Raw genomic sequence first — 10,342 nt, forward strand, 5'->3', positions numbered from 1 at the left:
GATAGTAAGTATTGTTAAGGCAGAAAGTGATTCAAAAGTCTGACATACTCTTTCAGAAGTACATATAAAGCCTAGAGGAAAGTGTTTTCAAACTTAGAAAGCATATGTAGGAAAGAATAACTCATCTCCTGGTTGGATGGAAGCCCTTTTTTCTCTTCATGGAGACTTCATGACATTCCCTTTTAATTTGTATTGCACCTTCCTGGACTGCAAGAGTTGGAGTTTTTGCAGACTCCTGAAGTTGCTTTTGATGTCACCATTTACTCTGACTTCCTTGCTGTTCCTAAAAGAAAACACTCCATTTCTTGAACATTTTCTCTGGCTATCTTCATGCTTTGCATACTCTCCCTCCTCATCTCTGCCTACTGATTACTCTGACTTCCTTCTAGAGAATTAATGAATTATTGCATTGTAGAGCTAGAAGGGAATAATGATAATGCTGAATAATAATAAAGTTTTAATAACTATCATCAAAAATATTCATTGCCTCCTAATTTACAATCCGTATTTTAGAATCAAAAACTCTCAAAATATCAAGAAATGGCAGAAGAAATCAAAGTCACAGAGGTACAGGATATAGGATGTAAAATCCCAGCTAAACTCCACTCTTCTACAGGAAATCTTTCCCAAACCATATTAATTCTAGAACCTTCCCTTGGTTGATTATTTTCAATTTTTCTTTTTTGTGACTTGTTTATACCTAATTCATCACTTGTTTCCCTTTTTAGATTGTGAGTTCCATTTGTGACTGACTTTTGCCATTCTTTGTATTACCCCAGAGTTTAGCACAGAGTCCAAATGGTAGTCATTTAATAAATGCTTATTGTCTGACACTGCTCTTCTAGAGTCACAGATTCTGAATAAAATGAGGCCTAATCTATTGACCTTTTAAAGTTCACAAGGTCATCCTCTGCTTAAGGATGGGAGGAAGAGGATTCATTCTTGTCCTCAGAGGAACCATCACCTAAGTGGATAGTTGCTAGAATTTTTGTGCCATAATCATGGAATTCGGAATTTGGAACTGGCTCAATTAAAATATATTAACTCAAAGGTATGCTCCATCAAAGCACTTTACGCCTCTCATGTGGACTAAGCACCTATTCATTCCTAGGGTATACTAGGAGAGGTATAATACCTGGCAGCTCTGGGGGGTGGGGGGAGTGGCGGTGGGTAAGAGTGCTGACCTTGGAGTCAGGAAGCCTGGAAGTCAAATCCTTAGACTTTATTTACCTTGGGCAAATCACTTAACTCTTATTGCCTCCCATTTATAGCCTAAAAGCCACTGAACCCAGATGACTCTTGGAGAAGAAAGTGGGGCTGTGACTTAGCACAGCAACTCTCATTCATATCAAATTCATCTGCTTATCATGGTCTTTTTTGAGAATGAAGGACAAACATCATCATCATACGTTTGATGAATTGATTTAGAACAAGTATTTAGTATTTGTTCACAACTAATTTAAAACTATTGATAGATTGATTCCATTGAGTAGATTGTGTTCTCTTTGTTTATCCTCTTTGAATGATGGTGTAAAACATATTCCCCCTACCCTCAATCCCTATCCTGCTCTCCAGTAATTTACATTCTACTAGCTTCTTATAAAAAACTTTCTTCACAATAATCTATGAAATAGGTAGAGCAGGTATTATAATCCCAGTTTTATAAATGAGAAAACTAAGGCTTGGAAATGTTGCAAATTAATGAGGGTCATATATAATATCTTCTAAGTGTTAGAATCGGAATTTAAAACTAGGTTTCCTCACTTCAATTCAGGAGCTGAAACTGAGAACCTCAGATTGAAGAAGTAGATTCTCCATAGGACCACTGTTGAAGCCTTTTCCTCCTCCAATCATGGCCTAAAGATGTCTGACAAACACTTTCGTATCAGTTCTCCCTTGTTGCCCCTGACTTCTCACCTGCAGTGAGATATTTCTTCTTCTTATTCAAAGTTAAAATAAATCCAATAAATGTCTTTTAGCACGATTGACCTGTTTGACTTGTTGTGGCTTTTAAGTCCCCCAAATGAACTGGTATAGGATAAGATGTGACAACTTATATACCTCTAATGTGTAAGGCACCAGACTTGGTTCTGGGAATGCATAAATGAAAAATCATACAATCTCTTACACTATAGGAGTTTGCAATCTAATAATAATCTTGAGATTGAGGTTTCTTAATTGAACTTGAGCCCTGGAAGTAGAGCTTACCAGTGTAACAGTGGAGAAGTAGCCGAGACTCTTCAGAGACTTAATGAATTATTGCATTGTAGAGTTGGAAGGGAACAAAATAATACTAAATAACAATAACATTTGAATAATTATTACCACCAAAATATTCATGGCCTTAATATCTATCTCAGAATAAAAAAAGCTCTCAAAATATAAAGAAATAGCAGGAGTAATCAAAATCAGAGAGGAACAGGATAAAATATATAATATTCCAATTGTTCTGTCTGCTACTGGAGTGGTATCAAAGATGCTTTCAGTGAGTCTATAGACTTAGAACTAACATCTCAATGCTTTTTTTCAATTATTAAAAAGCAATTATTTTTTACCAGCTACAGAGTAGTTCCCCCAAATATTCTTCATAAGACTAGTTGGATAGTAATTTTCCCCAAATGGCTCAAACAAATGGTTCAAATATGAATTCCATCAAATATGCTGTATGGTGAGAATAATAAACTGATGAACAAATACATAATTAAAATAGTATCTTTGAAATGGCAAGAGTTATTTGGTCTAATTTCTTACCCAATTTAGGAATCCCTTCCATATTCAACCTCTTCTTGGAGTCCTTTCTGTGTTAGATAGTTCTAATAATTAGCAAGTTCTTCCTGATACTAAACTGAAATATGCCTCTCTATAACTTCTTCCTATTGGTTCCTTGTTCTTTTGTCTAAAACCTCTAGATAATTAGATCTCAAAATATGTTTCAGGGACTCTAGGGACTCCCCTTTGGGAGTAGTAGCAGTCAAAACTATTTTCACAGTTATACTAAGATATTTAACTTTTAATATGGCAAATATAACTCACATAAATAAAAACTCTTTGGGGGTCTTCAATAATTTTTTAGACTATAAATAGGTCCCAAGTCCCAAATTTTGAAAACTGCTGTTCTAGATCAATGTAGAAGTAAGCTTTCCCTTTCCACATGCTAGCATTTCAAATATGTGAAGTCAGGTATCATATATCTGCTGAATCTTCCATTCCTCATATGCTATAATAAGGTTTCCAGCTAGACACACTCCTATTTGTCAAAATCTCTCTTAAATGTCATATAGTCCTTTCTTGACTTTTTTTGCTATGATCAAACTGAACACCATTTTAAATGTAGACTGACATGTACTGGATATATTTGGACTATTAAGTTTTTTGATCTGGTCACTGTAAGTCTGTTAATGCAGACCAAGATTTTGTTAACTTTTTAAAAAAGCAGTCAAATCATGCTTCTTGACTCAAATTGGACTTATGTTCAACTGAAATCCCCAGACTTTTGTGAAACTAATGCCAAACCTAGTTTCTCCTATCCTACACTTGAACACTTGAATTTTTTTATATGCTTAGGACTTTATGTTTTCATAAAGTTTTATCTAGTTAGTTATGTCTAGATAATTTTGTGTCTTGATTCTATTATATATTTGTTTCCAGGTTTTATCCTGTGTCATTGAAATAGTGTCATTGAAATAATTGATTAAAATGTTGGGCAAGACTATATCTTGCCATTAGGAGCTTCCTTTCAGAAGGTCAATGTTGATCAATACTTTCTGGATATGGTTGCTCAGTTATCTATAAGCATGCTTTAATTTATTACTTTTGAGCCTATGTATTTACATAAGGCCAACTTGATGCAAAAATAATTTAATAAGTTCCTACCCTGGTAAGTTGCTCTATCCTGTTTACCTCAATTTCCTTATTTGTAAAATGAATTGGAGAAGGAAATGGCAAACCACTCTGGTATATTTATCAAGAAAACCTCAGGGTCACAAAGAGATGAATACAACTAAAATGACTGAACAACAGCTCATTCTTTGTGCAAGGTACACATGAGAAACTATCACATATGTTGGTAATACAGATACATAGAATTAATCACTTAACCTTGAGGATAGCTTAACCAACTCACTTTCATTTACTATCAAAGAGTGGGGAGAAAAAAAGAAAGTCCTTTCAAACAAATCTCATTAGAAAGAATGGGAAAACTATTGATTCTTTGGATGAGATATCAGCAAGGTGATTTTTTTTAAAAAAATTAAATAGTTACTCAAATGAATCTGTGATCTTTTTGATGTAGGTCCTCTCTCCAAAATGTAGATCAAACACCTCTGTACCTGCTCATCTTTTGTAATTCTTATCCACATCATCTAAATCCATCATACGATCTCCATCCAACCTGCAAAATATCTTTTGAGGTTGCAGAGATACCAGGGGAATATGCAGGCACTCCATTACTTATCCCTTCACTCTTTCTGGGGACAAATTCCTATTTTTCCTGGTCAGACACATTTTTGATAACATTCCTAATATCATTTCTCCTACTTTTTAAAAATTTGCTTATGTGCACTGTGCAAAACTCTCTACTGCCCTTTGAGTGATCCTCAGCCTGAATTCTTTAAAGTGTATCTGGGAATTGCTGTTATTGTGTGCAGAGCAGAACCCCATCAATTTTACTGACCACATGTGTGATTCAGTGCTGAAGGGATTGTGTTTTGAGGTGATGAGGCCATGCTGTTAATTGTTCACTGAGCAGGTCAACAAAAAGCTTATGACGCAGTAGATCATTAAAAGGGCCCCTGGCTCACTCTTCTCAACTGTAGATTAAACCTTTTCATATGAGGGATAGGGGAAGGCCAGCTCACTCTATTTTCCACACTGACTGTGACTATAACCTGATAACATCTTTATCCTGTCTAGGCAAGGCTAATTCTAGGTTTGGGCTTCTTATGTTTGTTCTTTTATGGAAATATATACCCTTGAACTCAATTTTGTGAGTTCAGAGTTCAACTATTTGAAGTCTTTTGGTTAGAACTAAGTTGGAGCATGAGGAATTATTCTAGTGCTCTTGGAGCAGATGACCATCAACCAGAGAATAAGTCCAATTCCTTGCCTGATCTGCCAGTAGGTTTGGACTTTCTGTGAAAATATAAAGTTATAATAGAATGGAAGATGCATAATCTGCTTCATGTTAGAATAGTTTTAAGTATTAACCTCTCACATATGAGGCAGCTAGATGTCATAGTGAATAGAGGGCTGAATCTGGAGACAAGAAAATCTCAGACACTTAGTAGTTTTGAGATTGTAGTCAAGTCACTTAATCTCTGTTTGCCTTGGTTTCCTCAAATTTATAATATGAATAATAATAGTACCTACCTCCCAGAGTTGTGAGGATCAAAAGTGATAATATTTAGAAAGAACTTTGTATAGTGTCTGGAAGACTTAAGAGGTTAATAAATATTTGTTCTCCCTCCTTCTTCCCTCCCTCCCATTGCATGGTTTATAACTGTAGTTAGTAATACTATTTTTTATGTGTACTTATGATGATTTTTCATTTATTGTGTGTGTGTGTGTAGGAAATAAATGTTTATCTCATACTAGATTTTAAGTGTACACTAGGAGACTTTCTACTTCCAATTCAAGTAGCACCTTGACTTGAGTCAAAACCTAAGCTTTAAGCAATTTTTTACTGAGGATGGATACCAGAGTTAGCAGAGAGAAGCAGGGCAAAATGATGTAAATATATGAGAAGAGGGAACCCAAGTCTTTTCAGAAGCTAGGCTCCCTCAGGACTATTATAATCTCTCTTTTTTTTTTTTTTAAGTTTTTGCAAGGCAAATGGGGTTAAGTGGCTTGCCCAAGGCCACACAGCTAGGTAATTATTAAGTGTCTGAGACCGGATTTGAACCCAGGTACTCCTGACTCCAGGGCCTGTGCTTTATCCACTGCGCCACCTAGCCGTCCCCTATTATAATCTCTTAGTGGAGAAGAGCTAAAAGTCAGTATCTTAGCACCTCAGTGATCCTCATTGTTAGAGGAAATAGTGGTCTATTACTCACATTCATATATCATTACCAGAAGAATATTGGTGCTGAAGAAATAGTCTTCAGGGTGAAGCTTGGGGGGATGGAGGAAATCATTAAAATAACTTTGCAACCCAGAGAACTTGGGGATTTTTTATGCATATACATTTTATAGATGCTGAAAATGAGCAATGAGCTGGACCAAGAATGAACAAGAGAAAGGGAGTAAGCTGTATTGTCTTTTATTAAACATTATAAGTATATAATTCATGCCTGAGACAGAACTATAGATTGTCAGTTATAGATATGGTTAACACTAAAAACTCCAATATTCATTGGACCACACTAAGATTCTTCTTTCCTTAGGCCAAACCATCCAAGGTCTCATTTCCTTTTTTGAAGACTAATAGCAAAGGAACTTCCCAAATCAGGGTTGGTCAGTGTTTCTTAGCTAATGTTTAATTTCACATTCAAGCCAGAGAGAGTTACTTTATAATTTTTTCTCCATAGAAGGATGAATTTCATGTTCATGACTAAAAATACTTGGGGTCTATTTTTTCCCCCCAAAAACATCAGTATCCATGGAAAAACTGTATTATTGCAAATCAGATAGAATCAAACATCACTCCTTTGCCCATTGTGTTGCCTTTATCTATCTTCTTTCATGGAAACCAGTGTTTGTTTTCAAATCTGATCTAGTAACAGTTTATTACAGAACAGTAAAAAAAAGTGGCTTCCTTGTGAAATGCTTATTCTTAAGAGAAATCTTTTGTTTAACTCTTCAAGAAATAAGCCTCTTGGTGACTCAGTATGTTCCCTTCTACATTTTTTTCTTTTCTTTTAGGTTTTTAAGGTCAGGGACATGTATGTCAGTAGCCGTTTAATAACCAGTTCCTTTGGAGGGGATGTATGAATAACAAACTTTTGAGTTTTTAAAATTTTTTTATTAAAAAAAGGCATTTGATTCCTTTATTGTAAAGAGTTAAAAGTTGATGGGGAAGGCACTTAGCAGTGAAGGCTTCAGACAATCTGATTAGTGACAGGGGGTTCTAAGCTAAAATATACAATACATTTAAGTCTAATCTGTATTTTTAACATTTTTTCTCATTTTGTACAAATTTTTTTTACATTAATAAAATATTCTTGTTTACAAGTAAACAAAATACCCCTCTTCCTCCCCCATGAATATAGATAGACTTGCTTGGGCCAAAAAAGTAAAGGGGAGAGGAAACAAATTAAAATAAAAAATAATAATAGTACTAATTGTAGGTATGGCCAGGTGGCGCAATGGACGAAGCAACAGCCCCGGAGCCACCAGCACCCGAGTCCACATCCAGCCTCATAAACCCAACAATCACCCAGCCCTGTGACATGCAAGCCACCCGATCCCCACTGCCCTGCAAAAACCAAAAAAAAAAAAAAAAAGAAAGAAAAAAAGACCCAAAATAAAATAAAATAGTAATAATAGTAGGGGTGGCTGGGTAACAGACCCTTGGCCCTTGGGCCAGGAGCACCTGGGTCCAAATCCGGCCCCAGACACCCAAAGATCACCCCGCTATGTGGCCCCAGGCAGGCCACCCATCCCCACTTGCCCTGCACCCTCCCCCAAATAATAATAACAAAAAATGTGCTTGAGTCTTTGTTCCAACACCAACAACTCTGTCATGGGTGGATCTCATTCTTTATGATAAATCCATCACAAAAGTTACTTCCATATTTTTCCACCCTTGCCATTGCTGATCGCAACTCCCTCCTTTCTTATTTCTCCACTACCATGTACTCTATTTTCTCTCTCCTTTCACTATGACTCTGCTGTAGGGTAGCTGAGTGGCGCAGCAGACAGATCCCTGGTCCCGGGGCCAAGAAGCCCTGAGCCCCCCATACCACCCCTTAGGCCCAGAATCAACCTGGCCCTGTGGTCCTGGGCAGGCCTTCCATTCCCAGCCCCTTGCAAGAAGTAAGAAAGAAAATGTATTATATCTGGCCACTCTCCCCCCCCCCCCCCATGGTCCATCCTCTCCTCCTTTATTCACATCCCCACCCCTTCTCCCTGCTCCCCCCTCCTCCTTACTCCAGATGCCTATACCCCATTGAGCATATATGCTGTTTCCTTTCCTAGCCATCTCTGATGAGAGCAAAGTTTCCCTCATTCTCCCTTGCCTCCCCTCTTCCATATCATTGCAGTAGCTCATTGTAGTAAAAAAAAAATCTTATGTGAAATATCTTGGACTATTCCCCCTCTCCTTTTTCTTTCTCCCATTCCATTTCCCTTTTTTTCCTATTGACTCCATTTTTACACCATATTTTATCTTCGAATGCAGCTTTCTCCTGTGCTTCAACTATAAAAGCTCTCTCTACATGCTCTATTAACTGAGAAGGTTCATATGAGTATTATCAGTGTCATTTTTCTATGCAGGAATACATGCAGTTCATCCTCATTAAGTCCCTCATATTTCCCCCCTCTCTTCCAATCTCCATGCTTCACCTGGGTCCTCTATCTGAAGATCAAACCTTCTGTTCAGCTCTGGTCATTCCAAAAGGAGCATTTGAAATTCCCCTGGTTCATTGAAAGTCCATCTTTTTTCCCTGGAAGAGGACATTCAGCCTTGCTGGGTAGTTCATTCTTGGCTGCATTCTAAGCTCTCTTGCCTTCTGGTATATTGTATTCCAAGCCCTACAAGTTTCCAATATAGCTGCTGCTAAGTCCTGTGTGATCCTGACTGCAGCTCCATGATATTTGAATTGTGTCCTTTTGTCTGCTTGTAATATTTTCTCTTTGACTTGGGAGTTCTGGAACTGGGCTATAATATTCCTAGGGGTTGGTTTTTTGGGATCTCTTTCTCTGGGGGATCAGTGGATTCTCTCCATTTCTATTTTTCCCTCTGCTTCTAGAATATCAGGGCAATTTTCCTGTAGTAATTCTTTGAAAATGATGTCAAGGCTCTTTTCCTGATCATGACTTTCAGGTATTCCAATAATTTTTAAATTATCTTTCCTAAGTCTGTTTTCCATATCAGTTGTTTTTTCAATGAGATATTTCACATTTTCTTTTAATTTTTCATTTTTTTGGTTTTGAAGTATTGATTCCTGATTTCTGGTAAATTCATCAATCTCCCTGAATTCTATTCTTTGTCTGAAGGATTTGTTCTCCTCAGAGAGTTTTCTTATCTCTTTTTCCATCTGGCCAATTTTGCTTTTTAAAGCATTCTTCTCCTCAATAACTTTTTGAACTGTTCTATCCGTTTGACCTAAGCTGGTTTTTAGCATGCTATTTTCTTCAGCATTTTTTTGGATTTCCTTGACTAAGGTGCTGACTTCATTTTCATGTTTTTCCTGCATCTCTCTTCTTTCTTTTCCCAGTTTTTCTTCCAACTCCTTCATTCGATTTTCAAAGTCTTTTTTGAGCTCTATCATAGCCTGAGCCCAATTTCTGTTTTTCTTGGAGTCTTTAGATGCAGGAGCTTGTGCTTCCTCATCTTCAGACTGAGTATTTTGCTCCTTCTTGGGCCCATTTGCAAAATATTTCTCAATAGTCTTCTTTTTGTTTCTCTGCTTGCTCATTTTCCCAGCCTGGGCCTGGTTTGGGTGTTTCTTGAGCTTTTGGGACACTCCCACAGGGGTCTCAGTGTGTGAGGCTCTGTCCTCCCTCCTGGTCTGTGAATGACCATAAGCGCCCCCCTCTGCCAAGGGGCTGATGTGGGGGGAGGGCTGCTGTTCTATGGGGGGGCCTAGACTGTGGTCAGGATCTGAATGTGGTCAGAGCCCCAGAGTCCTGTTCCAGGGGCAGAGGACAGAGCTCTGCAGTCTCTTTCTTCACTCCCCTCCCTCAGCTCAATGGGCTCATGCCCTGGAGGCTCCTGCTTACCTGCTCTGCCTGCTTCAGTTTCCTGGATCAGGGCTGGGGAAGACCAAGCTGCTTGCTGTGTGCCCTGAGGGCTGGGCTCCATGTGCTCCCTCTGGCAGAGGTCCCCCGCTGTTCCCCCACTTTGTGCCAGTGCTCCCCGGGGTGCAGCTGAGGAGACTCCCCCGCTGCTGTGAGCTGACAACCCCAGTGCCCTGGGGCTGCCTCCGGGAGGCTGAGGTTCTTTGGCTCTGGTGGGCCACCCCTCTGGCGGGCTGCCTCTCCAACCCCGGGGAGCAGAGCCTTTCTGCTCTTTTCCAGGTTACCTTGAGTAGGAGAACTGCCTCACTAGGTCCCTTTGTGGGTTCTGTCTCTCAAAAGTTTAGTTAGAGTCCTTAGCTGATGAATTTTATCAGAGAGCGCCTAAGACTCTATCCCTTCTTGTCGCCATCTTCCTATCTCTTTTTTTTAAGTCTAGAAATTAACA

This window comes from Macrotis lagotis, chromosome 2 (genome assembly GCF_037893015.1).
Source record: "Macrotis lagotis isolate mMagLag1 chromosome 2, bilby.v1.9.chrom.fasta, whole genome shotgun sequence".
Lineage (NCBI taxonomy): Eukaryota > Metazoa > Chordata > Mammalia > Peramelemorphia > Peramelidae > Macrotis > Macrotis lagotis.